We start from the raw sequence: 18798 nt of genomic DNA on the forward strand, positions 1-18798 counted from the left end.
CTTTCCCAAATTTGCATGCAACAACTTCAAGGAAATAATCAAGTTTTAAATATATTTCCGATGTTCTGTTCCACAGTTCTTGGGTGAGATGAAAAGCTAAATAAGTAAATAAACAAATGTTATTCTCAAAGCTCTACACCCTGACAATGAAGGATTACTTACAGCACTCTAATATGTCTGTTGATATACTTGAACTTTTTTATTTTATTTTTGAGCTTGCATAACCAGTTTGCTGAAATGAAATATTTTAGATGATGTTGAATATGCATAGATTTCCTATCAAGCAACATAACTCCCCAAGGTTACGATGAAAAGAATACCCCAAAAACACTGAATTAGAACTCAGCTCCAAAGTAACGTCATGGCAGACAAATGATTCAGTGACACAAAGTATATGTAAACCTAGCATCCTGCCTTTCTTCACTATGGGCCTATTCAGATCTTATGTGGTGGTTAGATTCCAAGGGTTCCACATATACATGAAAATTGCATATACCCAAAGACCCTTGGAGCATTGTGTGCAAGAAAGGCAGAATATAAGTGTAATAAACGGCGGCAATAAAATGCTATGCAGCAGCTGCAATATTAAAGAAAGCTGTGACGGGCTGCAAAAAGAAAAGAAAAGAGTAATGCAAAATAAGTGTTACAAATTACTGAGATGTTGTAATAAAAGAGAACGTGGCTCTTGAAATCAAGATCCTTTATTTCCTTGTTTTTTTAAGCGTGCACACACACACACACAACTTCTAAATCAGATTTTGATTCTGTGGGTTATATTATTTCTAAAGTTATATTATTTCCAAAGTTACTTTGGCCAGTTTTATATATTTGGGGGTATAAGCTTCCATTTTCTTTGCTTAATTTCTTACAATTTCTTGGTGCTTGCAAAGGAGAACTTGTTGGAGAATTGTGACCAATGCAACATGCTTTAAGCCTTTGAGATATGGTGGGGGAAACATCACAGTCTGTAAAGGCGGACAGAAAGAAGATATAGAAACCAGAGATATAGGAAACAGACAAATACACGGGAGAATCACAGCCACTTTTAGCAACAAAGCTTTCAAGCCTTGATTTTTGTTTTGCTGGGAATTCCCAACTGTGAGGACAAGATAACAAAATTGCTATTCTTGAAGTTAATGTCAGCTTTTACTACAGATTCTTTGCAATCACTGTACTTAAATTTTGTTAGCCTGCTGTCCAAGTTTTGGGATGTTCACTGTTATCTGGCTGTGACCAAATAACAACATCAATGATGTTGCTACTGTGACAAAGAGAGAAGGCTTCACAGAGCCTCTCCCACCCCTTACTTAGCCCAACTACAATATAACAGCCCTGCAAACCTGTCAGCTGGGTTTTACATTCCTGTAGTTGCTACCAACACCCAATTTTTAGTCACCTACAGCACCAGAACTAAAAGGAGGAAACTGAGGGTGCACCAAAGCAATGTCATGGGATTGCTTTCAACCTTCTCCCTCTGGGAGCCAACCTCTTGAGTCCTCTTAGCAAAGCAGGGGGTGCGGGATGAAGCACACCTCCCCAAAGGGCGAAAATGACATTATGATGAATATATACTTCAAAAGTCAAATCAATTGAGCAGGTTTTTTTTTCTTTTAAGAACCCAAGGAAATAATCATTCTTAGTGCAGGTACAGTGCTTGCAGACAAAATGACCCACAGATTTTGCTTGGTTGACTTGTATGCACTATATAAGGTGCACTTTGGCGCAAACATCTCACAACAAATATCAGAATCCAACATCACATCTGAGAAAGAAATAACCACAAGCAAATGCAAATAAGAAAGTCATCAAATGAATAAATGCATGCATACATTCAACATTACAATGAAATGATACAATAAGCCTTAATATATACCAAATACAAAAGCAAGATCAAAATCAACAGAGGAGTAATATCAAACCCACCCTCCACTGCTAGGGCTGCACTTAGGCTAGGAAAGAACATGCCCATATGGTCAACACACTTAATCCCAGCCAGCTTTATCAAAGGAAAGTACAAACCCTAGTTTGTACAGCTACATCTCAATTCAGAAAGGGAGATTCATGCAGAGAAGCAGATGTTCATGCAGGAATTCCCTTCCATATCAGACCACTCATATAAGAAAGAAAAAGACCAAACACACATACATACACCCATTGCCTGAAACTTTGTGTGTGCAGTTTCTTGCTGGCTCAGTACTTCTTTATCCAGCACCAAAAGTCTGTTGATGGAGACAGTGACCCACCCACCCATTCACCAGATCTGCAGCAAGTTATCAGTCCTCTCAAAGACGACCCACCTGTTCAGCAGTAAGATTATTCTAGTTGAGTCATATAGCAAAAAGGAAACAAAATGTACATAATTCTACATATTATTTCCATTTGAGGGATACATTTCACAGATACGAATCATGCCACATTGGGACTGTTGTTAGCAACCAATATTAGCCACCAAATTATCTTCAGTTATCCCTGCCCTCCCTTTGTACCATATAGTTCACCTTCTCTTGGTTCAGCTCCCTAAACTTCTTAGCTTGTTTTCGTCCATTTGTTTGTTTTTGGAAAGCCACCGGGATTATTTCAAATAGAACTAGGACACCAAAAGGGCAGCACTCTCGTTAATTGGTTTTTAAAAAAATGTTAACAATGCAAATTTTGCTGGAAAAGTCTGAGTGGACCATACATCACGGTTATGTTATGTGCAGGCAACTCCCAATTTACTCAGGGATTATGTTCCGAGGCTCTGCATGCGTCAGTGGATTTGCGTATATTTGAAACACCATTAGAAAAGCCTGTCAACACCTTCTGGAAACCCTTTAAAAAAAAAAAACCAGCAGCACTTACCAGATGGGCGTGAATGGTGGCAAGAGTGGCTCTCAGTCTTCCTCTGTGCGCTACATGGTCTGCCTTGCCCCTCTACAGTGTTCCGGGAATATCCATCCTTCTGTCTGGTTGGCTCCTATACGTGGGAGAGAAGGTGTCAACTTGTCATTCACCTCAGGTAGCAAAATGCCTTGTATGAGAGGCTCAGGCAAAGTGAAGATTGGGGAGTAGCATAAGGTGAATGGGGGAGGCTGGGAGAAGCTCTCTTTTCCCTCAAAAAAATATCCCACCTATCAAACAGGTAGCCCATTATCTAGTTTTTAATCTTTAATATGTTGCCCCGTTAAAGGCAGCTGAGACTCTGGTCATTTTTGTTTTATTTTGTTTCAGAAACTAAAACGAAAACCACTCAGGCAGCTGCACCAAAAATTAACTGGGTATTCCACACCTTGGTGTTTCCAAAGTCTTAAGCAGAATCAATATTTTGGATTTACCTCTCTGTTCAGCTCCCAGATTCAAAAGACTTCAGTGAGCCAACTTCTCCCCCCCCCCCCACATGACTCTGGTGTCCTTCTGAACAGCTTTTTAATTAAAAGGAAATTTTCACAAGCTGTTTTATGGGTGGCCCATTTGAAATGGATTATTCTGCATCTTATAAAACAGGGACTTTGACAATCTTTCAATAATAATATCAAACATAAACTCTTTATAAGCTAATGGCCAATAGGCTGTAGAACGTAGCTAAAGGGGGTGTTTATGCTGCAAAATACCCATTTGCTATATTTGAGGCTACTCTCCATTCTCCCATAAGTGATGAGGGGATTTTATTTTTATATTTTGGGCCTTGCAGATTAATGTTTCTGTGGCATGAAGATCATCATTAAACAATCTCATTATCTCTGTTTGAATGAAAATGCAATGATGCAGAAGCAGCAAATTTCTGCATACAGATGGTATATTAGTTTGTATCCAGCATAATGGTGATGATTGTGCTTATTTTTACACAAAGCTTTCAAATGCTGAGCTATTTTTACTGTACAGTTTTTTCTTTTTTTGTTTTTTGCACCCTTGAGGTTTATTTCAGGGCTCTTTAACATAGCTTGGGGGCATGTAGAATGATCATTGAACTATCATTACTAAATGTTGCTCTTTCATCATCCTAAACAGATTCATCAGCAATTAATCACAATTTGTAATGTCTTATTTAATAGTTCTTTGGTTATTCAACATTCTCTACAAAGTATAATCTCCTATAGAAATGTAAAATTCAGAGTTGCTTAAAAACCCCCAACAACACCTGATTGCCCAAATGATCACATTCTACACCATTGCCTGTGAATGAGTCTATGGGTCATAGAGGTTGGTGGGGGTGGGGGAGCATGAATTTTCCAAAGCTCCTCCCATCTCCAAAGCAACAACCATTGAAACCTAGCTAGTCTGGGATTTCTGTGATGCTATCACTTTATGGTTTGACTTCACCACTGGAGGTGCACTTTTTCATTGTCTTCCAAGACAGACTAATTCTATCCAACCAACAAAGTTCAAGATTACTTAAAACCCATCTGCATCATATAGCACTTAGACAATGAGCAGTAACACCGTCACCATTAGCAATGTGCAAGTTGTTGTTTAGGCTTGAATAACTCCAAGAAGCTGTGAGCTATGCCGTTCAGGGCCATCCAAGACGGACAGGTCATAGCCAAGAGTTTAGACTAAATGTGATCGACCTGGAGAAGGAACTGCTAAACCACTCCAGTATTTTGCCTAGAAAACTCCATGGACATAAAAAAGGAGAAGCTTTGAGAAGAAAGTGAGAGGTTCCAAGGCATGCTCTGGTTCATTGGGTCACGGAGAGTCGAGCACAACTGAGACGACTAAAAAACAACAACAAATGATGTATCTTAATAACTTTCCCCATCTCCATAGAGTATGTATGAATTCATTTGGGAGAAGCTTTAACTAGTATTTTTCCAATTTGTTTTCCCCATTTACACCTATTTCCCCCTTATTCATTTCCTTACAATTAGATGTTAATGCTCATTCACTGGTTTTTTTTCTGTGTAAGTATACAGTAAATATAAAAGGTAAAGGTAAAGGGACCCCTGACCTTTAGGTCCAGTTGTGGCCGACTCTGGGGTTGCGGTGCTTATCTCACTTTATTGGCCGAGGGAGCCGGCGTACAGCTTCTAGGTCATGTGGCCAGCATGACTAAGCCACTTCTGGTGAACCAGAGCAGCGCACGGAAACGCCGGAGCGGTACCTATTTATCTACTTGCACTTTGAGGTGCTTTTGAACTGCTAGGTTGGCAGGAGCAGGGACTGAGCAACGGGAGCTCACCCCATCGCGGGGATTCGAACCGCCGACCTTCTGATCGGCAAGTCCTAGGCTCTGTGGTTTAACCCACAGCACCACCCACATCCCTAAATATACTCACTACCTATTTCAGGCACCCACTTTAGCACCTGTCCCATTCTGAGCCTAAAGTTCATAAAATCAATCTCAGCCTTAACTTTCTGCCATCTCAGTTCTGGTACTTATTTCATTATCAGAATCTATTAGACCCTCCCCCATCTCCCTATTTCTCCTTCTCAGTCAACCTCTGAATCAGATTCATACATATGCGGTACTGCAGCCTGTGGTGCTGCAGCTCTGCACTGATTTTCAATAGATCTGTCTTTCAAATTGTACTTCTATGCAATATCATCATTCCTCCGAATACTAAACTTCGGTGGTCTGCGTCAATTAGTTTGGGAGCAAAACAGGCTTTCCCCTGTTTTGCCAGTGTGGTGTAGTGGTTAAGAGCGGTGGACACATAATCTAGTGAACTGGGTTCATGTCTCCGCTCCTCCACATGCAGCTGCTGGGTGACCTTGGGCTAACCACACTTCTCTGAAGTCTCTCAGCCCCACTCACATCACAGAGGGGGAGGAAGGGAAAGGAGAATGTTAGCCGCTTTGAGACTCCTTAAAGGGAGTGAAGGGTGGGATATGAAGTCCAAACTCCTCCTCCTCCTCCTCTTCTTCTTCCCCCATTTATAAGGTAGCAGATTCTGTATATTCAGGGTTTTTCAGGTATGCAAAAGTACATTCTTATGACTTCTAGGATGGACAGGAGGAGGGCTGAAGATATCAGTTGGAGGTGATGAAAGGGACAGGAGAAATCATCGGTCTGTTTGGGACCCTAACGACTTTTAGAATCATGGAGGCTGAGGGGCTGGGAATGGTTGAATGTCATGAGGTCAAAAAACTCCCCTTCTTGAACTGTATGACACAGGTTTGGCTGGGTGAATAATAAGTAACTCAATAGCCCCAAACAGTGCTTCAAGGCTGCTTTTCCAAACTTATTAGAATCTTGAAAAGGACCACATCTGTTTGATGCTGAGGATGTGTAGGATTATTTTAAAAGATATTGTTATAGGTATGAGAGTTGTGAACATTCAGTGCATCTCTCTGCATGTTCAGAAGAAATGAAATGTATGAATAACTAAATATGGATATTAAGTGTGGCCACACCTGTTTCTCTGAAGTTCTTTCCTGGGCATGAGTAAGATTGTAGCAAAACACACAAGGTCACCATCAGCCCTGAATGTCTGTGGCAGGGACTGGGAACCCATAGCCCTAACTCCCATCAATCTCAACCTGCATACCCAATGGCCAGGGGTGATGGGAGTTATCTAGCAACTGCTAGGCAACCACACATTCCCTACCGTTGGTCTATGAGAATGGTTTTGTTCTGCACCCTTTTCTTTGCTAGTGCCACAATTAAGCCATTCTCCTCTTTGTTTCTGCATGTACAATAGCTTCTGCATATGCCAGGCGTAGGCAAACTCAGCCATCCAGATGTTTTGGGACTACAGCTCCCATCATCCCTGACCACTGGTCCTGTTTGCTAGGGGTGATGGGAGTTGTAGTCCCAAAACATCTGGAGGGCCAAGTTTGCCTATGCCTGGAATATACAGTACAATGGGCAGAATGAAACAACATAAAATCCTTGGAAAATCTACTAATAAATAGCACTATGGAAAAGTTCAGGTGTTGTTGTTAACAGACAGCAAAAAAATAAATAAAGTGAAGAAATGGAATCATGACTGGTTGCATTGCTTCTTGACAGCACAATACAGGCCCTAGTGTTCACCTGTAGTTCATATTAGTTCTTGCTGCAGGAAAGAAAGAAGTTTCCCGAAACAAGTAGTTATGGAGACAGGGATGGCAGGGGGAGGCAGGAGGGGAGGAAACTGGGTTTTGCCATTCTTCCTGTAACTCTGCACCCATCAGCATTTCTCTAAACACAATTGACAATGATATACTGACTTGGAAAAACTGCGGTCCAGCAAGAAAACTTCCCCGTTGGACTGGGAATCAATGGAGTCAGGCATCGTCTAATATCATTAAGCAATGCAAACAAATACACATGGCAATTGTAATTAAATTTCTTGGACTCATATACTTACATTAATAAAAAGCAGGATTTGTTTCTGTTGAGTTGACAGGGGAAACAGCTTGGTGGCTGTTTCATGCTAAACTTGTGGTGTGTGTGTGTGTGTGTGTTTGTCCCCTTATGTGGCCTGGCCACATTTGGGCATCACAACTTAAAAAAGAACTACAATTTAGACAGTCCATTAAAGGTACCCTCTGGAGGGTCATTTTGATGTCTGAAGCCAAATGTCTCTTGATAAATGTGAAGTGATGGCTTAATAAATTCCAAGAAAGGCCCAGCAACTCTCCCAAGCCCTTTTGTCTGTCCCAGGTCACCAGCAACTCCATTGTTCAGTTATCAAACATATATACAATTTCAGACTAGTGTGGCAGTAGCTGCTTCACATGCTAGGAGTGGGTGGGGAAAGTGGCAAAAATGGGCAGAGCAGCAAATGAAAAGGAAGGATGATTCTCTGAAGGTGAGAAGTTATTTGAGTTCAGTTCTCCTGCTATAGTCAAAATGGCACCATTCACAGATATGCGGAAGGTATTAGTAGCTCAGGAAAAACCCAAGCTCTGCAGAAGTAGATTTTTTTTTAAGATGGAGAAGCCTTAATGGAGGAACATCAATATGGCCCACTGAAGCCTTATGTTAAGTGGGCCCAGGATGCTGGCTGAGTATTGTGAGGGGAGGGAATGGAAAACTAGGAACCAGGGGGAATGGAACAGGGTACACTGGAAGATAGCATGTGTTGTAGGAAAACAGGAGCATTCTGAACTGCAACGTATTGTTGGAGGTCTCACTTGTATAGTGGGTGCAAGTGCAACAGTGCCAAAGAAGCACAAACTCCTTCGCACCAAGCTGGGAATTATAACCATACCAGTAGCAACTGGAAGGCTCCAACAGAGGAAGGGGGCATTGCTGTCAATACTGTGCAAGCATGTGATTGCTCTTGGCCAGCTCCTATCGCTGAAGTCAGGAGCTTGCATGTGCCTGGTGGGGGGGTAGTGACTTCGCAGCCTCATCCTTGCAGGATCCTGACCAAGACACTCAGGACCTCCAGCACTTCCTTCCATTGGTTTCAGGTAAGGATGGAAATTCCTCCCCATCCTCGATTTCAGTAGTAGCCAGATGTTCTTCTAAGCAAAACACTTAACAAGCAACCAATGTGTAAATTTGAAGTCTGCTTCTCATTTTAATTTGGAGAGAAACAGTTGCTGATCTAGGAACAGTGTTATAAGAGATGTAACACTAATTACGTAAAACATTTTTAAAAAACAAACCAACTTAAAGGGTGTTTGTTTTTTTTCAGAGGGTGGGGGACTTTACCAATTAACTAAACCATAGATTGCTAGACAGTGAGATTTGCCTACAGGTTCCTACATGGATTTAGCTGCTTTCCCCCACGAAAAAAAGATGAGAAGTTTTAAGCATATGTTCGCTAATACCCCTTACTCAAAGGACCTATGGATTCTCTGGCAGGGGTACAGCTCCCACAGCAATATGCAAAGTGCCATTAAATTCAGCACAGCATTCCTAGCTCTCTGCTGTCCTGAACAATGTGCAGCTGATTCCTCTCTGCACAATAACTCCAAATGATAAAAATGGCTCAGAGGCTCAAAATGAAGCCTTTAAAAAAGAAAGGAAAAGGAGTAACAGAAGCGGGGTGGGGGATGCAAAACTATATCACTGCTTGCCAAGAATTGGGTTTTGGTCATTGTTCTGTGTGCTGGATATGCTATTCAAATTTCAATGTATTCCTGGGGATATAACAGGGGGAATAAAATGGTCTCCATTGCAAGCAATCTTCACAGAATAATTAATACTTCATTTGGGGCAAAAGAGCATCTGACTTACACGGCAAAGGCCTACTTTTGGCTAGCTGCCTTTTCTAACATCATTGGCATAATGACAATTCTCATAATTTCCTGTGGGTATCAGTGGATTGGCTCCAGATTTAGCTAAACTTAAAGTGAACCCACTGAAAGGAATAAAACTTAAGTTTAAGTGCCATTGATTTCAGTGGGTCTAGTACTTTAAGAATAGGCAAGGCTGCAATCACAAACTTTGTTGTCACAGGTACACGATGCCTGCTGCATGGCAAGGGGCAACCCATACAAATAAACACAGAAGATTTGGTCTTGGGTTGAAATAAGTCACATCTTTATTGATTACAGATGAAAGTAGGATTCGGCCAAGGCATTGGGTATGTATCCTGTATCAAACAGCCCACCTGCTGGTTGATAATTACATTGGGGTTGATCCGGAGCTGGAGAGTCACCCCTGACATGGACTAGGCACTATGACCACACCCAGACTGCCATTGTCTGGACTCTCGGGCAGAAACACCTCTCCTGGACCCCTTTAATGGTCTAACCCTATGCCTTATCTGCCTGAGTTGTGGCTGTTGCTGTGAGGTAGGCAAAAACCTGCAGTCTGGCCAGTTTGTATGTAGGAAAAATCCTTCCCTGGCCCTGAATATGGCAACTGAATAACCATAGTAAGATTCTCACACTAGCCTGTTCATTCCCCTTCAGGCAGGCCACTTCCAGCCTTTGCAGGTGGATGGTTGGACCCTAAAGAGGGCAAGCTGCATGAGGTCACCCTCTTAAATACACCAGGGGCAGGCCTGGTCAGCACACTGCCCTGAATCTTGACTGGCTGGCCCAGACAACAAGACCCCTCCCTGTCAGGCCATGCATTCAGATACTGTGGGATCCTCTAACTTTATGGGTTGAATCCAGCTCAAAGTAAACCAACTTAAATCAATCAATGTGGCTAACTTAAGTACATTGATTGATTTAAATGGGCTTGCTTTGAGTTGGATAAAGTAACCAACTCATAGTCTCTAACCCATAAAGTTAGCGAATCCCAAATTCCCATCAGCTGGTGAACACAAAGGTATTGTACAAGTCTGTAAAGTTTCCTAGAACTTAGTAAAGCTATTATTGCTGTTCACAGGTTGTAGAGTAAAAAATAGATGAGAGCTCCCTTTTAAAAAATGCCAAGAAAAAGAAGGTACAGAACATGAAAAATAAATTGCAAAATAATGTATACAGTGCACCCAATCACAAAAACATATCTATTTTTTTAAAGCTAATAAAGAAAATGGCCCAGTTCTAACCATAAAAGAATCACAGATTCAAAATCTTTACATGAATAGTACATTCAACTTTTGCTCTTCAAAGGTATCAGCCTCTTCTCTCCCCCTTTTCCCCTTCCTTTGTACTACACCTGTCATAATGGGCACAATCATTTTCCATCCTAATGTGCAATGCAAATTGTTCCAATGTGCTGTAAAGCCTTGCTCAAACAGAATGTTTGTGGGCAAACCCACAAGGCTTTCCACTGTAGATCTATTGCCAGTTTTGGTGGCAGTGCAGCGATGTTTAAAAAAAGAAGAGGAATAAAAGCCACTTGTCTCCAGGTAAGGCCCTCCCTTACCTTATCATGCTGCCATGCTTTTGCAAAATGAGTCTAAAGATTTTGTGAATATATTCATATATTACTATTTTGAATGAATGGATGGATGGATGAACAGGCATTTGAAATAAAGGTGACCACTGCAAGGAATGTTAGCATTGCTGATGGCTCTCTTAAATAAAAAGGATTTAAAATTCTGAATTAAGGAAAATGACATCACTTGTGGAAAATATCACATTTCAGGGAAATTGTAGCCCTTTCCTAGAAACATCTTGATAAGACTAAAGATGATGACAGGCCTTGAAATCCAGGGGATCAACATGTTAACTTGTCAAGTGGTCCTTGGAATCCAAATGGAACATCAACCAATCAACTCATCAGTCTAAAAGACTGAGCAACCATAAGAAGGATAAGAACTTTGGAAACAAAAACATTTGAGGACACTGCCCCGCCCCATACATCCTTTTGTGCTATTAGTCTGGTTATTCAGTTAAGGAGAAGAATGATGTTTGATAACTATTTTCTTGAAAAACACATGTGAATATGTTGTGTATCATAGAATCATAGAATCATAGAGTTGGAAGAGACCACAAGGGCCATCGAGTCCAACCCCCTGCCAAGCAGGAAACACCATCAGAGCACTCCTGACATATGGTTGTCAAGCCTCTGCTTAAAGACCTCCAAAGAAGGAGACTCCACCACACTCCTTGGCAGCAAATTCCACTGTCGAACAGCTCTTACTGTGTGACTGAGAAGTCTTGAATAAATGAAATTAAGAAATAATTTCTGAAAACTGGTGCCATTGTCTTGATCTCGCTACGGTTTCACCTCCATTCCCAGGTTGTAGTGAACAAGCTTTTGACGGTTTTAATAATTGTAGCTAAGAGGGGTTCTTATAAAAATGCTGTTGTGTATTGTAAACAGTTTTTCAGAAGCAAGGCACAAGGAAGACAGTTTTTTCAAGAGTAGTTCCATCTCAAAACTGCCCCCCCCCTTTTGCAATAAAAGTTTTTGCTGAAATAACATTTATTATAGTCACACAATCCCTGTTGGTGAAAATAGGCATTTCTTTGGAAGAAATAAGGTTTTCTTATCAAGTTGAGAGTGAGTCATAGAAGAAGGATATTGACAAAATAAAAGAAGAGGTATTGTGCATAACATTTTTTTAAAAAGATACACAAACTTGGAGTGTTGGGTGGTTGTTCTTCTTGTTGTTGTTTTTAGAAAGACTCAAGAAGGCTGGAGAGACCAGGTTGAGAATATTGTACAGTGGTACCTTGGGCTAAGAACTTAATTTATTCTGGAGGTCTGTTCTTAACCTGAAACTGTTCTTAGCCTGTTCTTAACTTTAGCTAACGGGGCCTCCTGCTGCCACTGTGCTGCCGCCGCATGATTTCTGTTCTCATCCTGAAGCAAAGTTCTTAACCCAAGGTACTATTTCTGGGTTAGCAGAGTCTGTAACCTGAAGCATCTGTAACCCAAGTTACACTGTACTAAGATGATTTTTTAAGCCTGGCTGTGCAACTGGGCTGCCTTGAAAACAGTCACTTTAGATCAAATCCTAGTGCTGTGTTATTGCAACTTTAATCTAAACTGCAACAAATGTGACAACTGGCCTAAACAGTTGGATTTTCTGAAGACCATTCTGGGTCATGATTTCAATCTCATACCCATAGTATAGAAAACAAGGAATGCACCTGCAAAATAAAGGAATGTCAGTATGCATTCATATGCAGAGCATCTTCGAGTATAAATATATCAGTTCTCAAATGCAATCGTCAAGTACAAAAATATATAGGAAAATATGGTCAGTAAATGATAAAACTACAATACATCATAACCAAATGCAGTTTTTGCCACATAAAAATGTAACGGATATAGTATGCACGATGATAAAGGTAGATCACCGAGAACTCAATAAAAGGCCTATCAGCTTATCTGTATTGTGTATGAACTTATTCATGAGGATAAATTCAAACTGCACAGAGGATGCATTACCAACAAGAACTATATACAAGAAGCTTGTGGAATGGGAAAACCATACAGTAGACTTCTGCTTGCAGCACAGCACTGAAAAGTGAAATCACAGTGTCTGGGAGTTAAGTCAGGCATTCCTGATAGGACAAGAGCAGAGGCCCAATGCACTACATAACATACCAAAGGTGACTATAACACGGCAGCCATCACCCCATTCCCTGAAGCCATCTGAGAACATTGCTACATCATGACATAGCTTCATTCCAAGAGGCATTGGTGGGAGCGTTGGTGGTTACCAGGAGGCAGTCACTGAGAGGCATTCCACTGTTGCTCTCCAGTGACATTGCCATGGTTTGTCAGAGAGAGATGAACCAGGAGCCTGGGTACAGACGACATGTTAAGCCAAACGTCGGTGTAGTGCAGCAGCAAAACAACTGGGAAAGAGCAAAGTGTCTGCAATCTTCTATCCAGGAAGATTTGCTCATTTGCACATTTGCTCATTTGTGGCACGCCATAGTTTGGCACAGTGTTACATGCAAACAAGGCCCCACTGCGTTAATGTCAGCACATCACACCAGGCGCCAGCACACCTCCCCATATCTCTCAGATTGAGGTGCCAGATTACAAGCATGGATATAAAAAGCTCTCCTTGTTTCATCTCCAATCCAAATTCAGCTTGCTTTGTCCTTTTGCCAAGCAAGACGGCTGCTCAGTTGGCCTTTATGACTTCTCTTCCAAGAACTTTATATAGAAAGTACATAAAGATTGCATTAGTAACAGAAAAAAACCCTAACAACAATGAAACAATGAAATATTCCTGAGTCAAGCACTGAAATTTCCATTTATTGCTAATGTTTGCTTGCCATAAATAGACATTAAAATACGGAGCACCATTCTGCAGATGGCGAAAATCAGATGCCAAACACCACAGCTGTGTATAACTTTGCTATCCAGTTGGGTGGAATACACCTTCTTGAGTAGATGCCAGTTTAATAATGCTACATTATTTTAAATACGGCTAGCATTCCCTAACGAGCCAGTCCCCATATATAATACCCCCCTTTAAAGCCATTTCTTTACTGGATGCAGCTGGGAACTACATTATTACTCAACAAAATAGATGAATGGAGCAGAAAGCACTCTAGAATCACTTGTCCTCTTTTGCCTGTGATTAGAGTGCTACAATGCAGCTGAAACTCCACTCAAATCTGAAACCAAATCAAAGCATGTGTGTAAAGATACGATGAGAGTCTGTAAGAAGCACGCTTCACCATCAATAGGCGGGGAACTCAGCCAAGGATCTTGAAAGGCCAGGAATCCCACATGGCTAAGTGGCCCCAGACATGGAGACAGGTATGTTAAATCTCTGTTCACAGCCAGCGATAGCTAAAAGGAGGCTTTCTTGTACCAAGTCACCCTATTGGTCCATCAAGTTCAGTGTTGTCTATGCTGATTGGCAGCAGCTTGGTGGAGTTCCAGACTGAGAAGGATCTTTCTCAGCCCTACATGGAAATGCTTCTGATTAAACCAGGGACCTTCTGTAGTCAAAGCAAATGCTCGACACATAAACAGCTATGGCTTTCCCCAAAGAATCCTGGGAAGTGTGATTTTATTTAAGGGTGCTGAGAGTTTATAGGAGATCCTTGTTGACCTCAAAGAGGTAAAATTCCCAGGGTGCATTTGGATTAGGGGTTGACTGTTAAACAACCCTGGAAGTGTAGATCAGTGAGGGATTAAGGATCTCCTAACAACATTCAGAGCACTTATAGATTCCAGGGTTATTTGGGGGGAGCCATGGCTGCTGTGGTATGACACTGCTTTCATTGTGTAGTGTAGCTGGGGCCACAGTGGGAAAGAGTGAGACTGGAGCATCAAGAAGAAAAGAGAGGATGGGGTACTTGCCAGCAACACGTCAGACCCAGTGAAACAGGTCCTCTTGAAACTGCATATTTTTTTCATGCCATCAACTCATAAGGTAAAGGTCCCCTGGACAGTTAGGTCCAGTCAAAGGTGACTATGGGGTTGTGGTGCTCATCTCGCTTCAGGCTGAGGGAGCTGGTCTTTGTTCACAGACAGCTTTCTGGGTCATGTGGCCAGCATGACTAAATCGCTTCTGGTGCAACAGAGCACTGTGACAAGTGCCAGAGTACACAGAAATGCCGTTTACCTTCCCACTGCAGCGGTACCTATTTATCTACTTGCACTGGTATGCTTTCGAACTGCTAGGTTGGGTGAAGCTGGGACAGAGCAACGAGTGCTCATCTCTGTTGCACGGATTCGAACCACTAACCTTCCAGTCGGCAAGCCCAAGAGGCTCAGTCATTTAGACCACAGCGCCACCCGCGTCCCTCACAAACCCCCAAACCACCACCAATTTACAGATCACACAGGGCTGCCACCTTCCTGAAGTTTATAGGTCCTGGTTCATAGAACTGTAGAGTTGGAAAGTACCCTGATGATCATCTAGTCCAACCCCTTGCAATGTGGGAATATGCAGCCATCCCATACAGGGATTGAACCTGCAACCTTGGTATCAGCAGGTTAAGCAGGTCTAAGTCTGAGTGAGTGCCTGGATGGGTGGCCACCTAGAAACCATATACACATCACCTTGGGTTCTATGACAGAAGAAAGGTGGGGTGTAAATTTAGTTTTTTAAAAATTATTATACAAATAATACATCAAGAGTGTTTTTAATTTTTGATTAGACAGCCCAGGATGGCCAAACCCTCAGCAACTCTCATTCTGATAAATTGAGCACTAGACTGGCTAATGTTCTCTGACAGCCTGTTTAGTTCATAATCCAGAAAGTTTAGCCTTAAGTAACTTGCGAATCAGCAGCTAAACTGCCAGGGAACTGAAATTGCCTCCTATGTCTGAAATGGTAATATTTTCTGCGACATTTAAGAGCTACTAATCTGTGCCTTAAAATCATCAAGAGCTTCCCCTAAATAATCATGGGCTGCATATTATTAATGAAGGGGATAAGCATGATTCAGCTACAGTGCAAGGGTATGGCAATTCTTTTTCCTTTCCCTCCCCCCGCCCCCCTTTGAAGCCAAGTACTACATAAGCCACAGAGTTCCCTGCTCCTTCCAGAGAGCTCTGTGTCTGACTGGTGTGTGAGCGAGTGTGTTTTGTGTCACCACTGACCAGGTCAGCCTGACCCAGGTGCCAAAGCAATTACAGCCACCCTTTAGCTTCCTGCTCTGCACATTTCAGGGTACATGTGCTAAATGCGGTCAGTGGTAGCACTGGGGAATATCACAGTTAAGGAGAAAGCATGGGAATGGCTTCATCACACTCCTCTTTCATCTTGGCCAGCTCATCCAGAACTCCCATATTCTTCTCAAAGAGGGAGGATGATATCTTCTCAATAATCTGCAAGAACCAAGATTTAGCAGTCATGAAATCATTCTCCACTCTCTCTTGGATATTATCAAGCAAACACATCTGTTACAGCATTGAAAATAGTGGGGCTAATTTCCAAGTAAGCATTGGGTTGTATTCCACTAAGTGCTACTCAGAGTAGATCCATTGAAATCAATGGCTCATGTTCATTAACTTCAGTATGTCTACACTGAGTAGGACTATCACCACATACTAGCCTACTTAGAATACCAATTTGTTGTTGTTGTTGTTGTCATCGTCGTCCAGCAACTTATTAGACTTTCAAGATGTTGAAAGATCATAAACAAATAACTACTTCTGTTGGAATGTGGGTAGGGACATATTTGTTGGAAGATTGCATTCCACCTTTAGTTGCAGACATGGGATTGTTACCTGTCACATGTCAGTTTACATTCCAGCACAGTTTGCCAGTGTAAGCAGAACTTCCGCTGTATTGCTTTTGTTTTGACTCTCTCTCCGAGAAGATGGCAAGGAGAGACGACATGTTTCTTTGTCCTGTTTTATGTTTAATAAATCCGTAGTTCTTAGTATGTATCCACAAGCATCAGCCTCTTCTGTTGCGCAGTTCACATTGCTGAGTATAGTGTGCTTAGGTCTGGGAGGCTTGAGTCACTGATTTATGTCAGAGCCAGAGGTTGATGGATCTTTGCAGTGGCAAGGCTGAGAAGGAGACGATCCAGCTAGGGGTTAGTCAGCTGGCCTTTCGACCCCAGGATGCCATCAATATTTACAGTAGACAAACATTATATCATGTATTTAAGTGATGCCTGGCATTTGCTGTGAACACATCTACCCACCTACCAGTTGCAGTATGCCACAAATTGTCCTTCACTGAAAAGAATGTTAGGCCTTCAAAGTTTAACCAGTTTTAGTAAGGTTTTATCCATTGGTGAGGTTAGAAATAAAGATTATAGTAGTCTTTTGGCTCCAACCCATTTGTTCCAAGGGATCTCCCAAGAGGGGGAGGGGGAAGATGAGTAGATTTAAATCCAGATTTACAATAACTGCCATGGACTGGCTGGATGCAGAGGAGCGGTGGCAGGACCCATCTGGGGAACCTTCAAGGGAAGAAGGCTCAGAGCCAGGGGATTGGTGGTAGGATGGCAATGAGTTGTCAGAGGGAGATGAGGGAGCAGACTGGAGGAAGAGATGGCAGAAGCTGAAGAGGTAATGGGGTTTAGTGCTCAGGAAGAGGCTATGGCAGAGAACAGTCCAGAATCAGAGGCAGAAGCAGAGGCTTTTGAGGAGGGGAACAAGAGGAAGTGATGAGGCAGGCTGCTGGAGAAGCCAGGGAGTCTCCCCATCCCTCTGGGACCAGCTGCCTTCTTCCCTGGGCTCCCAGAACCCACAGAGAAATGAAAAGGGTGCAGCAAAGACAAATAAGGTGAAGAAGTCTCAGGTTGATTGGGAAGTACCTAGGAAAGGAGGAAAATTAGGCAACTGTGGGAAGGCAGGGACCATCAGTCCTCACAACTGCCTCACTGGGCAAGAGCTGCTTGGAAGAGTTGCAGTGCTCACTAGGACACCTTGTGAGTTATTCCTGACCTGCTCCTGACTCTTGCCTTGACAATAATACACCAAGTACATATGTGAGATAGACTACTACTATCCACATTTTGCAACTGTGAGAGAGACAGAGGCGGACACACACACACACACACACACACACACACACACACCAGGAGTGTACAGTGGTTAAGGCTGGGGTGAAATTGAATTCAGTTTGCAATTAAAGGTGAACGTACCTGATTTGCACTTTCTGAAACAATATGACAACTAAAATAAGCGATCCTTTGAAAATTGCACTTCTCCAAATTTTGCAATGAAGCTCTCCAACCATGTAATGTGTACAAAATGCAAATACTAAGGCAAGCTAAAAAAATGCATTATATTAGGAAAACAAGCTTTGCACAATGTGTATATTAGGCAACATTGCATACAAAACGTGCATGAGGAGAAATGTACATTAAAATGCATACAATTTTTAGGAGGACTTTTTTAATGCAAATGAATGTGGGTATGTGGAAATCTGAATTTAAGATTGGAAAAGTGAGAAACTAAGAGAAACTGAAATCGTCATATTTGCCCATCCCTTGCTAAGCTCCTCGTCCATTTATTCCTGCGTATAAAGGGGTGAACTCTAAACTCTATTTCAGGGAGGGGGCACCACAAAATGCAGATTATATGGCTGTCATGCACTGACTGATACACAGTGCAAACAAGGATCTTTGTGCCTGATAGATTTGGCAAACATCTACTGCAAAGGCTGTATACAAAGACACACAGAATCAGTGTATGGAACATGTCTCCTTCAGACTTCCCGGGTGTCTTGACTGATTATCATACTGGCTGTTAGGGGTTTAAGATAGAGATTTTCTGTCTCCCTTTCCAACATGTTAGCCCTGTTAACCATATTAATAAGTAACAGATACACTCAGGCAGTGCCACTGTTATCTCCTAATGAATGGGGCTGGAATTTTACTCTGTTTATTTCATGCACCCAGTTACTGGTTGTTATCTACAGAAGATATTGCACTTCAAAACATACCTGACATTTTGCAATGCCCTGTTTGCTATATTCCCACGCAAGATTTATTAGACAGGGAGAACATGGATAAGTCTTTGAATGTATGTCTTCATTCCCAGCTTGTGGCTTCACCCTTCATCCCAGTCACTTTCCTTTGAAATTGCTTGCACATATAGCTTTGCACAGCTGTAGCCAGGTCAAAGTGATCCAGGTTACAGCCTTGGTG

The sequence above is a fragment of the Podarcis raffonei genome, chromosome 1 (assembly GCF_027172205.1).
Source record: "Podarcis raffonei isolate rPodRaf1 chromosome 1, rPodRaf1.pri, whole genome shotgun sequence".
Classification (NCBI taxonomy): domain Eukaryota; kingdom Metazoa; phylum Chordata; class Lepidosauria; order Squamata; family Lacertidae; genus Podarcis; species Podarcis raffonei.